Source organism: Panthera leo, chromosome F2 (assembly GCF_018350215.1).
Source record: "Panthera leo isolate Ple1 chromosome F2, P.leo_Ple1_pat1.1, whole genome shotgun sequence".
In the NCBI taxonomy this organism is placed as follows: Eukaryota; Metazoa; Chordata; class Mammalia; order Carnivora; family Felidae; genus Panthera; species Panthera leo.
In genome coordinates, this window is record NC_056695.1 from 20746405 (window position 1) to 20761814 (window position 15410).

At 40.1% G+C, this 15410-nt stretch overlaps 1 long non-coding RNA gene across 1 annotated transcript; it reads left to right on the forward strand.

Annotated features, from left to right (window-relative positions):
* The first annotated feature begins 255 nt into the window (after nt 1-255).
* LOC122210854 lies at nt 256-14023 on the forward strand. Its single transcript, XR_006198323.1, has 3 exons — nt 256-422; nt 745-910; nt 13152-14023. It is a non-coding gene; the product is annotated as an uncharacterized LOC122210854 (long non-coding RNA).
* The last annotated feature ends 1387 nt before the right edge of the window (nt 14024-15410 follow it).

The window sequence follows — 15410 nt, forward strand, 5'->3', positions numbered from 1 at the left end:
ATGATATAAAGTCGTATATATCTCATAGGATAAGGGAATAAGAGAGGGAGGAAAACAAATATGCAGATAGATACATACACGCATACATACATATGTACACACACACAAGCATATTCATAACAAAATAAAGAAGAAATACTTATAACAAATATGGTCTTCATTCTGTAACTGGTCACATGGTCATAACTGTTATTTACAACTGCCTTCTCTCGCTACCCATTCCATATTCTTCAGCAAGCACCTTGGCTGGTTATGATTCCTTACCCAGTAGGATGTCCCAAACCCTCATTCATGAAGAATCTGGGCCACGAACAGATCTGCCAGAATTAGATTGTTGCAGTTTTCCATTGATTTTAATCCAGGGTATAGTGCTAAGGCACTTCCTGAATATCAGACATACTCTTCCTTACCTCCATTATGTGGTAAGCCACCCAATTTGCCCTTGGTAATTGGGATCAATCAGTTAGCCAGGACAGTAACTCCCTTCTTTGCCTGTTAGTTCAGAAGCATAAGAAACCCAAAGTGGCCCGGCAGCAGTCTTAAATTCCAGTCCATGTAATCACTGCTGTGTCTTCTGATGGAAGCATTCCTCCCTTTGGAACTAAGACCTCTAGACCAGCAGAGCATAAGGTCACAGGGACTGGAAGCAAAAATTTTACTAGTGGATCACTGGGGTAGTATTAAATGGTGCCACTCCAGTTTTCATCTCTTGACTCTTGGACCCATAAATCCTGACTGTTGCAGAAACAGCACCGTATATTGGATGCCAATTTAGAGTAAATACAGCCTCCTGGAGAACCTTGCCCCAACCCTGCAAGATACTGCCAACTCGCTGGTTCTGTAAGGCAGTCTTCAAGCAGCCATTACACTACTCTATCCAGCCAACTGCTTCAGGATGGTGGGAAATATGGTAAGACCAGAAAATTTTATTAGCATGGACCCACTGCCCCACTTCATTTGTCATGAAGTGAGTTCCTCCATCAGAAGCAATGCTCTGTGGGGGCGCCTGGGTGGCTCAGTTGGTTGAGTGTCTGACTCTTGATTTTGGCTCAGGTCATGGGATTGAGCCCCTCATGGGGATCCATGCTGAGTGTGGAGCCTGCTTAAGATTTTCTTTCTCTCCTCCTGCCCCTCACCCTCACTTGCATGCTCTCTTTCACTCTCTTTCTGTCTCTCTCAAATAAATAAATGAATAAATGAATAAATTAATGGGTGAATAAATGAATAAATGAATAAATAAGAAGCAATGCTTTGTGGAATACCACAATAGTGGACAGGATGACCCATTCTGTGGCTACCACTCTACCTCCTACCCCAGTGACTTTTGTCATCACACAGTGGGTTCATGAACAGTGTGGCCATGATGGCAACACAGACTTTCATTTTCCAAGACAAACCGGGGCTCTGGCCCCCACTGAGTGCCCAATCGGCCAGCAGCAGAGACCAACACTGAGTCCCTTCTATGGCACCATTCTCCAGTTAGATACCTGGTGCCAGGTTGATTACATTAGACCATTTCCATCATGGAAGGGGCAGCATTTGTTCTTAATGGACTAGACACTCTGGATATGAATGTGATTCCCCTGCATGCAGTGCTTCTGCCCAAACTACCATCATGGACTACTTTGCTACAGAGCGCGGTCTCTTTACATTCTGGAAGAGAATACACTAGCACTGAAGCAGTAGTTACAACAGTTACTAACTGTTACAACTGTTACAACAGTTACAACTAGTTACTAACTCAACTTTCTTTTGTAACCGAAAATCTAGTACTTTATTAGCAATATAGCAGTTTTTAATAAACTTGCTCTAAATGCAAAAAAAAAAGTCTTACTCATAAATTACTATTGGTTATAATAGTTATTATAATAGTTACTATTGGCATACTCTCAGCAATCTGGTATATCTGTAGTACCAAATCGAGTGTTCTATTCAGCTTACTTTCTATCAGTGTCTGCAATGGGGTATTGGTGTCAAGCTGAAAAGTTAAAAAAAAATTTTTTTAACATTTTATTATTTATTTTTGAGACACAGAGAGACAGAGCATGAACGGGGGACGGTCAGAGAGAGAGGGAGACACAGAATCTACATTGGGCTCCAGGCTCTGAGCTGTCAGCACAGAGCCCGACGCGGGGCTCGAACCCACACACCACGAGATCGTGACCCGAGCTGAAGTCGGACGCCTAACCGACTGAGCCACCCAGGCGCCCCAAGCTGAAAAGTTTTAGATCCAACCCCCCCACCCCCACCCCGGGGCCTATTTTCAGGATTTCTTTGTAGTAGAAATTTATAGGATTTTTTAAGAATTTTGTAGGAATTTTGGAGAATATACAGAACAAGATACCCGGATTCTTTGCTGAGCAAATTCTCCTAGTGCATTTGGCTCGATTTCACTGCTAGCTCTTTCTTGAATTTTACTAGGTTATTCATATGTTAAATTTTAAGTAAGGGCATTTTTGCAATTCTTTATGAAGTTTTTTTTTTTAATTTTATTTATTTAAGTAATCTCTATACCCCATGTGGGGCTCGAACTCACAATGCCCCCCAGAGATCAAGAGTCACAAGTTCTTCCAACTGACCCGGCAGGCGCCCCTTTAAGAAGTTTTTATTTTCAGTCTGCTCACTCTTAAAATAATGTTTTTTTTTTTTTAATGAACTAAAATGGTACATTTTATGTAGCATATTTGAAGTAAATAGTAAACGATTTTTTTGTAATAGCATCTATTTTTAACTACTGTGCTATTATGCATAATATGTTTTCTTTAAAATTTGTCATTTTTCCCTTCCCTTTAATATATCATTGTGATATTCTTAACTATATTTTAATTCTATTTTGGAATGATTATGCTTTCTTCATGAGCTACTCTTTTACTTTGTTTTTCTTGCTCTTTTCCCCTTCCCTACAGATTGTTTCTATTCTATTCTTGGTCTGTCCTATTGGCCCTCTCTCCTGTATTTTTATTGATTTCTACTTTTAATCTAACTCTGCAACTATCTTTTCCTATAATTCTGAATAACTTAAGTATCATCTATCAAAATGAGCTTTTTTCTATCTTTTATACCAATGTTGAACCAATTCTGTTATTTCAAGGCACCCTCGAATTTAACCTCAGTTTCAAACTTCCCATTTGCTGCTGATATAACTGTGGCGTTTATCTATACCCCACTTTCCTATAATTTCTATTATATTTTAAAACTTGATTTAGATACAACGTGATAAGAACATATTCTATGACTATGCCTGAAATTAGATTCTAAGATACTCTTTATTCAGAGGAAGCCCGTATATGCCTCTATCACAGGATATCACCAAATTTGCTGAAGTACTCTTTCTCCTATTACTAGGTGATAAGCTTCTTGAAAGCAGGGGGCATGTGCAGATCTCTAGAGTCTGGCATAGTGTAGGTTTTTAACGACTGAATGAGTAAACGAGAACAGTCAGTTGTGCAATTTCCCTGGTCTTGTCCACAAAACACACTCCCCCCAGCTCGAAATGACACCGAATGGGATTTCTTTTACAGAGGCCAAACCTTCTAATTTCCCAATTGACTTACTTTACAGCAAAAATATCCTCAGAAAAATGCATTCATTTTAACCTATTCATCCAAGGCAGAAGTTGTCAGCCTCGGCTGAAGATAAGAATCACGTCCTCGTCTCAGTCAAAATAAATTCGGGGCCCCAGAGGTGACTCCAAAGTGCACGCAAGGGTGAGAGCTGTGCCAAAGACAGACCCAACCAGTGGCACGTTCAAAGGAGCAAGGGAAGGAGAAACAGAAGATCCTTAATGCCCTGTGGAGGAGAATTATTTCCTTTTTTTAATGTTTCAAGTTTTTATTCAAATTACTTATTGGGGGAAGGGGAGGTGATAAGTTTGACAGAAACCCAGCTCTTCCTTCAGGAGGCTGGGGAGGGAAGGGCCCGTTTGTAAAAGTGAACTGTTGTCTTGAAAAATTAAAAGGAAAGATTCTAAGTACCTTCTAAAGAGGCAAACTTTGAAGAGGAAAGAATTTAAAATTTAAATTTAAAACTGAGGTCACAGATTCCAACAAATGCTCATAAAAGGGCCCTTTGAGTTTCTGGGGCTTTTTACAAAAATATTCCGCAGGCTTGCAAATACGGCACATGTATTGGGTATACAGGCTAAGAGAAAGGCATAAAGAAGAATAAAAGTTGACATAGAGAGACTTGACCAGAGGAAAACTGTTGTAAAGACTTAGCGGTCCCCAAATATGTGTCTATATCGTAACTGCAGTGACATCAAAGCTATCTGGGAATATGGATGAGAACAAGAGAGGATGTAAACCATTGGCATGTTTCAGAGTATTGGACTTGTAGCCGAAAGCTCTAGTTCCTTCTTTGCTACTAGCTTGCTGCACTTTTTTAGGCTGGTCTCTTCACTTCTCCCAGGCTCTGTTTCCTTAGCTGCAAAATGAAGGATTCGAAAGCTTGAACTAAGTGGGTGCTTCCCACAAAGTTTCTCTAAAAGACTAAATACGTGCACCCCCAGACTCAGTGTGGGGGTAGCCTGAAGCACCCACCGCAAGTCAAAATCTTTTAAAATTCTCCTGTTTTGTCTTAAAAGTTTCTGTCCTGGTATGTGAATTATTTCTCAGTAAAGCTGTTTGTTTTCTTTTTCTTTTTGAATTCCTTGTACTCTTTTATCCCTTAACTATTCTTTTTGTGGGTTTTTTTTTTTTTTCTTTTAAATACGGTTGAGCTTGTATTGTATGCAACATGTTACGGGCACCTGGGCAGCTCAGTCGGTTAAGCACCTGACTCAATTTCCGCTCAGCTCATGATCTCACAATCTGTGGGATCCAAGCCCTGCGTCAGGGTCTGCACTGACAGCGTGTTTCCTACCTCAGATTCTCTTTCTCCCCCTCCCTGTGCCCCTCCCCTGCTCGTGCTTTCTCTCTCTCTCTCTCAAAGTAAATAAATTTTTAAAAGCTTAAAAAAATTAAAAGTTTATATTCTGCTTTTTTCAGAGTGTGCTATCTACATTTCACACATGTCACTAAAAACACTGCTTTTCTTTCTTTCTTTCTTTCTTTCTTTCTTTCTTTCTTTCTTTCTTTCTTTTTTTCTTTCTATCTTTCTTTCACTTTTCTTTTAATAGCTATACAATATTCAGTCATCTGGCTGTACTCTAATGTATTAACTGGCTCTGAATTTGGGATATTCATGTTACAGCACAGTGTGTTTTCACCACCATAGTCCCTTAATTCCTTCTGCTTCACTCCGTGTAAAGGCTGAGATTTCTTTATAGTTTCTAATTGAATCCTCTGAAGTGTGAAGATTATAAGATGAAAATAATTTTTTTCTCTTATTACTGCAGTGTGTTAAGCAGTCTCTTGGTGACGTAAGTTGTACTTCATTCTTTAAGATCTTATTGCTAAAGAGGGAAAAAAAGAAACTAACATTTACTGAAGGTCTATCCATACAGGGTCTTTTGTAAAGGTTATCACATGTCATCAACCCAGTAAGGTAATGATTGTATCCCACTTCATGTGATAATAAGCCGAGGCTCAAAGAAACGAGGTAACTGGCTAATGATGTGTAGCACAAAGGTATAAATTGGGTCTGATCTCCCCCAGATCTGTCCCAGGCCATCCTGTTCAGGACACTTTGGTCCCATAGCAGGAGCAGAGGGAGCACACAGCCATCCCAGTCCTTCCCTCAGCCCAAATCCCACTGGCCAATCTCTTTTCTTAGTAGTGCAATGGTCTCTCCTGTGATGAACATCTTGGTTATTATTATTATTTTTTTTAAACTTTATTTTTTTTGAAAGAGAGAAAGAGAGCCCATGCTCTTACATGCATGAGTGGGGGAGGGGTAGGGAGAGAGGGAGAGAGAGAGAATCCTAAGCAAGCTCTACACTGTCAATGTAAGCCTCACCTGGGGCTCAATCCCACAAACTATAAGATCATGACCTGAGCTGAAATCAAAAATCAGATGCTTAACCAACTGAACCACCCAGGAGCCCCAAACATCTTATTTTTTGATAAGTGTCCTTTGATATATAGCAAATTGTTTGTCAAAGAATAAATAAATTAAAAAAAATTTTTTTTTAAATGTTTATTCGTTTTTTGAGAGAGGTGGGGACAGAGCATGAGTGGGGGAGGGGCAGAGAGCCAGAGACACAGAATCCAAAGCAGGCTCCAGGCTCTGAGCTGTCAGCACGGAGCCCGATGCGGGGCCCGAACCCATGGACCACGAGATCATGACCTGAGCTGAAGTTGGAAGCTCAATGAACTGAGCCACCCAGGCGTACCTTAAAGAATAAATAAACTAAGGATTATTTTAAAGCTTACAGTAGGAGTCAATAAACTTTATCTGCAAAGGGCCAGATAGTAAATACTCTAGCCTTTGCAGAATATGTGCTCGGTGTCCCAACTACTCACCACTGTCCTTGTAGTGGGAGAGCAGCCACCCACAGTCATTGACAAATGGGCGTGCTGTGTTCCAATAAAACTTTATTTAGGGACACTAAAATTTGAATTTTGTGTCATGTTCACTTCTTTTTTTTTTTTTTTTTTAATTTTATTGATTCATTTTGAGAGAGAGAGTGTGTACCGAAAGGGCACAGGGAGAGAATCCCAAGCAGGCCCTGCACTATCAGTGTGGAACATGATGCAGGGCTGGAACACACAAAATGTGAGATCATGACCTGGGCCGAAAATGAGAGTCAGAAGCTTAACTGACTGAGCCATCCAGGCTCTCCTCTAATGTTCACTTCTTACAAGATATTCTTCTTTTGATGTTTTCCCATGCATTGAAAAATGTACAAACCATTCCTAGCTCATAGGCAGTAAAAAAAGTCTTCATGGGCTAGTTTACCCCCAGCCTCAGCCGTAAGTAGGTAAGGTGTTCAAATGTAATGCTTGCTGTGGTCTACAGCTCTAGGTGAGTGAGTGATAGGGTATATGTGGGTTATGTTCTATTTGGTCCATTAGGAAAATTATAAAAGATGTAGAATAAATCAGTCAATAAATCCCTATTTGTACCTTAACGTATGTTGATAGTAGGTAAGTGATATCAGAAACGCATCTCCTAGAGGCCAGGCAATAATGAATCCCCTCCATAGCAGTGATGCGCTTAGCACTCTCATTTCCTGGAAGGCATCCTTGCACTAAGGATGATAGGTCTTGATATTTCCACCTTGCACTTCCCCTTTAAAGACTGCCCATCACTAGGTCAGCCACTCCCTCCTGTGGCTACATGGTAGACTTAAACCTTAAACCTGCTCCCCTCTAGGCACTTGTACCCCAATGTTTACAGCAGCACTCTCAACAATAGCCAAATTATGGAAAGAGCCTAAATGTCCATCAACTGATGAATGGATAAAGAAATTGTGGTTTATATACACAATGGAGTACTACATGGCAATGAGAAAGAATGAAATATGGCCTTTTGTAGCAACGTGGATGGAACTGGAGAGTGTTATGCTAAGTGAAATAAGCCATACAGAGAAAGACAGATACCATATGTTTTCACTCTTATGTGGATCCTGAGAAACTTAACAGAAACCCATGGGGGAGGGGAAGGAAACAAAAAAAAGAGGTTAGAGTGGGAGAGAGCCAAAGCATAAGAGACTGTTAAAAACTGAGAACAAACTGAGGGTTGAAGGGGGGGTGGGAGGGAGGGCAGGGTGGGTGATGGGTATTGAGGAGGGCACCTGTTGGGATGAGCACTGGGTGTTGTATGGAAACCAATTTGACAGTAAATTTCATATATTAAAAAATAAAAAAAAAATAAATAAATAAACATTAAAAAATAAAAAAAAAAACAAAAAAAAAAAACCTGCTCCCCGCCAAACCCCCTGCCACCACCCTCATTCCTCTTTCACCCCATTTCTTTACTACCTCAATTCCAACAATCCTTCCGCGCCACTGAAACCTCTAATCAATTGTTCCTATTACCCGCCTCTTTTCCTTCTCACTCAGACCCTCCCTTTCCTCCTCAAGCTGTCTAAACTTCAAGGTCAATCCTGACCCTGTCTTCCTTGCTTATGCCCTCAGGGGCTGATTTTTAGTAAGCAGGTTAGGTATCTTCAACTCAGATAGGAAACATTGGAGAAGTGGACGGTAGGACAAGATAGTGAATTAAACCCCACGCCCGCCCTCCCCCAGGTTGTGCTGCCCCTGAGGGCGGCCCCTTTTGCCAAAGCCAGCTGGCCTGCTCGCTCCTTCAATGCTAGGGGCCACGTGTACCACTCTGGTTGGGAGCATTTCTCCAGGGACTGCCCGCTCTCCAGCCTATGTCCTACCCTAAGTTCACGACTCATCTCTCTCCCAAGCATCAGGCCTAAGGCACAATCAGAGGGGAGAGTGTAAATGAAGCTACACTTTCCAGAATTATTTGGACCACTGTCTCCATCACCCTCAGCTCTATCAGCTGTATTTTTCACAGACTAAATCTGGGTGGAGAAAAAAACATTAGATACCAGAGACACAGCAAAAACTCTTCTCTCTATAGTTGGATAATTTGTGCCTTCTGGGTCAGGAAGACAGATGACCTCATACTTCCTACTGGGAAATAACAGGTTTGGGAAACAGACTAGTGATTCTCATCCATTGCAACTGATAAGCTGACCTAAGACGCTCTTAAAAATACCGAACATATGTCAGAGCAAGCAAAATGTATAAATGACATGACACTCTTTTGATGATCGGTAAAAACATGCATGCTAAAAGAGATCCAAGGAAAAAAATTAACTGCTTTTAAACAGAATGGTAAGATTAATAGATGAAATTACCATACTCTGTTTGGCTTCAGTAGAGCATTCACATGGTTACCCAAAGTTGTGCTAATTAAATCGTTTCACATTGACTAAGTTATGGGCACTAGCAAATAGACCAAGAACTGAATAAAAGAGCAGCAGAAAATATGGTCTTGCTTCAGGTTAATGATGTGCCCCGTGAACTCTCCGATACCTGGCATGGTGTTCACTACAAAGCTTTAGTGTGTGGTTCTTTTTTTTTTTTTTTAATATTTATTTTTTGAGAGAGAGACAGAGACAGAGACAGAGACAGAGTGTGAGCAGGGGAGGGGCAGAGAGAGAGAGAGAGGGAGACACAGGATCCGAAGCAGGCTCCAGACTCCGAACTGTCAGCACAGAGCCCGACGCGGGGCTCGAACTCACAAACTCTGAGGTCATGACCTGAGCCGAAGTCGGATGCTCAACAAACTGAGCCACCCAGGTGCCCCTAGTGTGTGGTTCTTTTATGTACCCATTCAATATTATTTGATGCAAGTGCCCAGACATGGGAGTCCATGCCTGTGTATCTGTTTGTCATTTCATTTCTTATGCTTAGCGTTGTGCGTGGCATTGGTGACCTCGGTCACTAGATACAGCTTGCAAGAATGATGACCAAGTGTGGTGGTAAGGATGTCACACTGAGAAGTTCTGGATTGGGTTGTAAACCTTTGAAGAAAGTGTAAATTATACTTAGTATGTCATCTGTCCTAATTATTTGAGTATGGTTAATTTCATATTGTGTCAAACGGCAAATTCTCAATTTCATGTGATACCTTTATTTTCTCCCAGGTGACGGTTAGAGTTTATTGGAATATTATTGGGATGGTGGGTCCAGTGTTAGCACTTTAAAGGTGGCCTGGAAGGCAATAAATACCCTCAGTTTTCAGGGGGAGAAACGGACAGCATTTCATGAGAACAGAGAAACTAGTAAAACTAGAAATAAAATGAAAATTAACCTGAGAAATATGTATCTTTAAATATGTAACTTTTTGTTGAAAAAGGAAGATTGAAATAGTGTCAGATATAGAATTACACTTCACTGTTAAGTAGTGATGTGTTCATATGAATGCTTTACTAAAATCAAATATATAAAGTACAATACCTTCTTTTCATTTATTAATCTTACACCTCTATTTATTTTTAAATATATTTTTTTCATGTTTATTTTTGAGAAAGAGAGAGAAAGACAGAGTGTAAACAGGGGAGGGTCAGAGAGAGAAAGGGTGAGAGAGAGAGGGAGACACAGAATCGGAAGCAGGCTCCAGGCTCTGAGCTGTCAGCACAGAGCCCGACGCGGGGCTTGAACTCACGGACCGTGAGATCATGACCTGAGCCGAAGTCGGACGCTTAACCGACTGAGCCACCCAGGCACCTCGTACATCTCTTTTTAAAAGCAGTTATTTTTTTCCTCAGATTAATTTTCTTCCAGTATGGATACTTTTATTGGTCAGCAAAATAGTGTAATGTCATGTAAACATCTTACCACTAAAGACCAAGCAAGTAGAGTTCAATAACCTGCTGCTGGAATGTTGTAAAGCCATTGTAAACTGTCTCAATGTCCATAAGAAGGTGGGTAGCTATTCCCACAATTCATACAAACAGGTATATCCTTCCCGGGATCCAGGGCCCTGTTGTATCTCTCTCAGCTTAGCAGAGCCAACTATACCAAAAGTTGCTTGTAGGAGGAAGATGCTATGAGGGCGGCCCGTGACCCCAGATTTCATTGACACGCATGTGAATCCCCTTCAACATGATGCCAAACCACTGGTTTACATTTACTTCCCAGGAAGTCAAACCAGGCAGGTTACAACTGGGTGTCATGGCTTTTCCAGCTTGCTAAGTGAGGCACTTTTAGGTACAGACAAAATCACACACATGCCTTAAGTGCCAGTTCACAGACACCTGCCTATACTAAGGCTAAGTGAAAGTGGAAACCTATCAATATTTTAAATAAAATACACTTTTTAAAAAATATTAAATTAAAAAAAATGTTTACTGTTTATTTATTATTGAGAGACAGAGAGAGACAGAGCATGAGCATGGGAGGGGCAGAGAGAGGGGGAGACACAGAATCCGAAGCAGGCTCCAGGCTCCGAGCTGTCGGCACAGAGCCCAACGCAGAGCTCGAACTCACGAACCACGAGATCATGACCTGAGTTGAAGTTGGTCGTTGAACCGACGGAGCCACCCAGGCGCCCCTTAAAGATTTTATTTATTTAAGTAATCTCTACACCCAGTGTGGGGCTCGAACTTACAACCCCGAGATCAAGAGTCGCATGCTCTACCGACTGAGCCAGCCTGGTGCCGTTAAATAAAATACACTTCAATATCAGATTACAAGGACATAAAGATAGGGGGAATGTAGTGAGAAAATTAACATAGTTCTCATGTAGGGTTGATAAGAATATATTTGCCCCTCCAAAGTTTTGTTAAGAACATTTTTGCTGCTGTATGTATAAAAAAATTTTTAAGGAAAACATTATAATGTGTCTCGAAATCTTTAATTTCCAGCTGTTCTACTGTCAATGACAATGGGAGACAGAAATTTAGTTTAGTACTTTGCCTGAAGCAAGGCAGCATAGCAACTATTCTGTAGGGCAAATTGCTCGGCAAGCAATATGCCCTCTGTGTGGAATCCAGCATGGGCCATGTTGAACTAATTTGCCAAGAAAAAAGTCTAGAATAAAGATTTCACTATATCTCAGTTACTTACTGTGGGAAACTACTATATGTGTTTTGCGATTTTCAGTTTACTATCGGGAGGATAAAAATTTATTGTGGTTGATGTCAACATTTGATCACTTTGGAGTTTCTGTATTTCAAAACCCTAAACTTTCAGAGTTCCAATTTGCAGTTTTACTGCCTTATGCTCAAGCATGTTCGGCTGGGTCAGGCTGAGTACACTGCTCATCCATTTACCTTAAGGAATTATAAATGCACAATTTTAAGATGTTTGGTTGCAATGCTGTAACAGGCTCAGTTCTTCCATTTATATTGAAGCCTGATAAAAATACGCGTGGGGGTTGTGGTGCGAGGCTGACCACTATCCTCTCGTATGGCTCCTCCCGAACGAAGGCTATCTGTCTGCCAGCGGGGCGTGGCTGGCCCAGAGGGTGACAAGCCTTTCAGTTCAGCAGAGCTACTTGAATACGTCTTTATAAGAATGTAGGAGTTCCGCACAGCTGTTATCACTCTGCTTAAATTATCCATCTTTCCTTGTAGTCCCTTTCTCTTCTCTCTTTCATCTTTTCTTTCTTCCGTTTTTATGTATGTATGTATTCATTCATTTATTTCTTTATAAACGTTTATTTATTTACTTTGAAAGACAGAGTTCGCATGTGTGCACACGCACAGGAGCAGGGGAGGGGCAGAGAGAGCGGGAGAGAGAAAATCCCAAGCAGGCTCTGCACTGTCAGCGCCTGCCAGTAAGGGGCTCGATCTCACTAATCATGAGATCATGACCTGAGCCGAAATCAAGAGTCAGTTGCTTAACCCACTGAGCCACCCAGGGGCCCCTTCCTTTTTTTATTTTTAAATATCTGCTCTTTTCTAGACTAAACTCACTTGATACGTAATGAGGGGCAATTTCTCCCAGAGTTGTGACAGTTGTAAAGTCATCCTTAAGAATCTTGACATCTCATTCTCTTCTTCTACAAGGAAAGACTTAAATTTATTAAATACGTACAGTGGAAATATGAAACAATCATAATTAATCTTAAGTGGGGAGCATAAAAAATAATAAATGTGAGGTTTTAAATTTTAATCACCAAACTGAAGAACAAAAGGATCAAAGACCAAGATCATAAAGATATCAGCAAGAGATGATTTGTGAACTTGAAACAATGTACGACTTTAGAACATTTTTAAATTTTTTTCACTAAATGCTCCTTGCTTTTGCATTTTTTAAAAAAATTTAATATTTATTTATTTTTGAGAGAGAGAGACAGAGACAGAGAGAGACAGAGAGAAACAGAGCATGATTGGGGGAGGGGCAGAGAGAGAGGGAGACAGAATCCGAAGCAGGCTCCAGGCCGTCGGCACAGAGCCTGATGCAGGGCTCACTTGAACTCACGAACTGCGAGATCATGACCTGAGCCAAAGTCGGATGCTTAACCAACTGAGCCACCCAGGCGCGCCCCTTTTTCATTTTTTTTTAAATAACGTTAGGTTGCAACTACTAATTGTAATAGAAACCAACAAAATGATACATAGAAAGCTATGCTTGCCTTCAGTAGGCTTTCTTAAAATATCTAATTTACATCACAAGTAAAATGAGGTAAAAAGAGAAACCTCTTACCCCTTGAGGAACACGGTATAAATTAGTCACTTGATAAGAACTTTTACTTTAATAATTACCTTTACTTTTGTAACCGAACTACATTTTTTTTTACAGCTTTATTAAGGGATAATTCTCATACAAGAAATCATGATGAAAGTGTACAACTGGATAAGCTGTGACATCTGTACGTATCCCTGCAACCACCAGACTGATGAAGGCAGTGAACATATCCATCACTCCTCCAAGCTTTCTTGTGCCCTTGGTGATTCCTCCCTCCCTCAGCCTCCTCCCCTCCACCCTCCTTCCTTGGGGCAACCACTGATCTGTTTGCTGTCACAAGGGTTATTAGTTTAGCATTACTTTTAATAATCTATAACGAAACTGAAATCATCCTTTTCACGCAATTTGAAAAAAGAAAAGGTCTGCTTTGTTTCCTAACTGGAAGAAAAAGTAACAACCCTAAGAGCAAAAGGGTGACACACAGGTCATTAGAAAACACTCTTAATTGAGTCATGATCGTGCAGATTCTCTTTCATACTCCACAGCCTAATGCTAATTGGATTAAAGAGTCAAGAATCCAGGAAATGAAGTAAAAGAGGAGGTGTGTTGATTTTAATAAATAGGGTTTTTTTTTTTTTCCTGTCTCATCTGTCAGCTTATTTCTAATTAATAAATGGATTTTCAAAACCTGGCCAAAAATAACAGCGGTTCAAATACACGATATGGTTCTTAAAAAAAAAAAAAAAAAAGCAGCTGCATGTTGGAGTTCTCTGCAATAATAAAGTGAATTGTTGCAAATGATATTAAAACCCTACCTAAACGCTACCTTGCAAAAATATAGATTTATTCTAATCCATCATTACAATACGTAAAACTTCTGTTGGCATATAAGTTGAGAATGCTAAAAACTCTAGCAGGTCAATTTTGGTGTTTGTGGAATTATGTATTTGTTTTGTGTCTTTAATTAAATAAACATGTTTATAATATATGTAGAGTATGTAATTTATTTCTCTCCCTTTCCAATATCCATTATTCTGTTAAACTCGAAGGTATGCTTCCACGTTTTGAGAGTGTTTTTGTGAGATGTGATATTTCAAGCAAACTCAATACTTCATTTTGTAAACAGCACATTTTTCATTCTCTTGACATCACCAAATGAGAATGCTGTACATTGGAACATAAAACAAAAATAGGTCCAACTTGGTTGGAATTATACGTAGCACTAATGCTCCTTATTGATTACCACAAGGATGTTGGCTCTGGCTTTATTACAGCTTTTCCACTCTAGAGCGAGAACTAGAAGGACAGTGTTTGTGACAGGTGGTTGCACTAAAATGTCTTCATGTGGCGAATGCCTACTCCCTGCTCTCGTACAGCAAATTAGTCCTTCACGATGAATGAAGTATTAGGTCTCTGGACTATATGTATTTCAATCCTTGAAAATGCTTAGATAATTTTAATATCAATAAGTCTACGTAGACTCCTATATATTTCTACCTGGGTTTGCATGTGAATTTTAATTAAAATATGTTCCAGTCTATCATTTCACCCACCGTTTACAGAGTTTTGAAAGATAGGGTAATGACCAACCTAATTTTACAATTCACTGAAGAATATTTGTATTCATGTATTTCTTGTTTTTAGTTTATTTTTGGCAGAGAGGGAGGGAGGGGGAGGGGCAGAGACAAAAAGCGAGAGAGCATCGCAGGCAGGCTCCACACTGTCAGTGCAGAGCCCGACGCGGGCCTCAAAATCGTGAACCGTCAGATCATGACCTGAGCCAAAATCAAGAGTCGAGGCTTAACCGAGTCACCCAGGTGCCCCTCATATATTTCTGATTTAAAAGATACAGAGGTATTCCTAATTTTATTCACATGCTGAAACACATTTTTTGAGCACTCTGAGCATAGCACCAGACTAAAAATAAAGGTATATTCAGACAAAATAGTAAATGGCAAGTGGGAGTGTGCCCTCGGGGTGAACACACACAATTAGGGAAGAATTAAACATGAACCAGTGGTGGATAAAAATAAGTATAGATGGGTATAAGGATAAGACTGTTACAGGTACTGTATTGACATTACTTGCTAATACTGACAATTGAAAGAATTCTGTAAGTCCACTTTTATTACTAGTTTCAAATTTTCTAAGAATTTTCTTGACAGGTGAGACCAAAGTGGATAGCTCTAATTTACAAAAAGAAATATTTCTGTGGATCTGGTACAATGGGAAGTATAAGACTTTGATTAAAAAAAAAAAAAAAAAAGCAGATAGGATGTATTTGCTCGACCGGATTTTGTAAGATAGGGTCTTCATTCTAGGCTGTCACTAGGCCAAAACTCTGGATCTTTGAACTCAGAAAATCCTGGGATT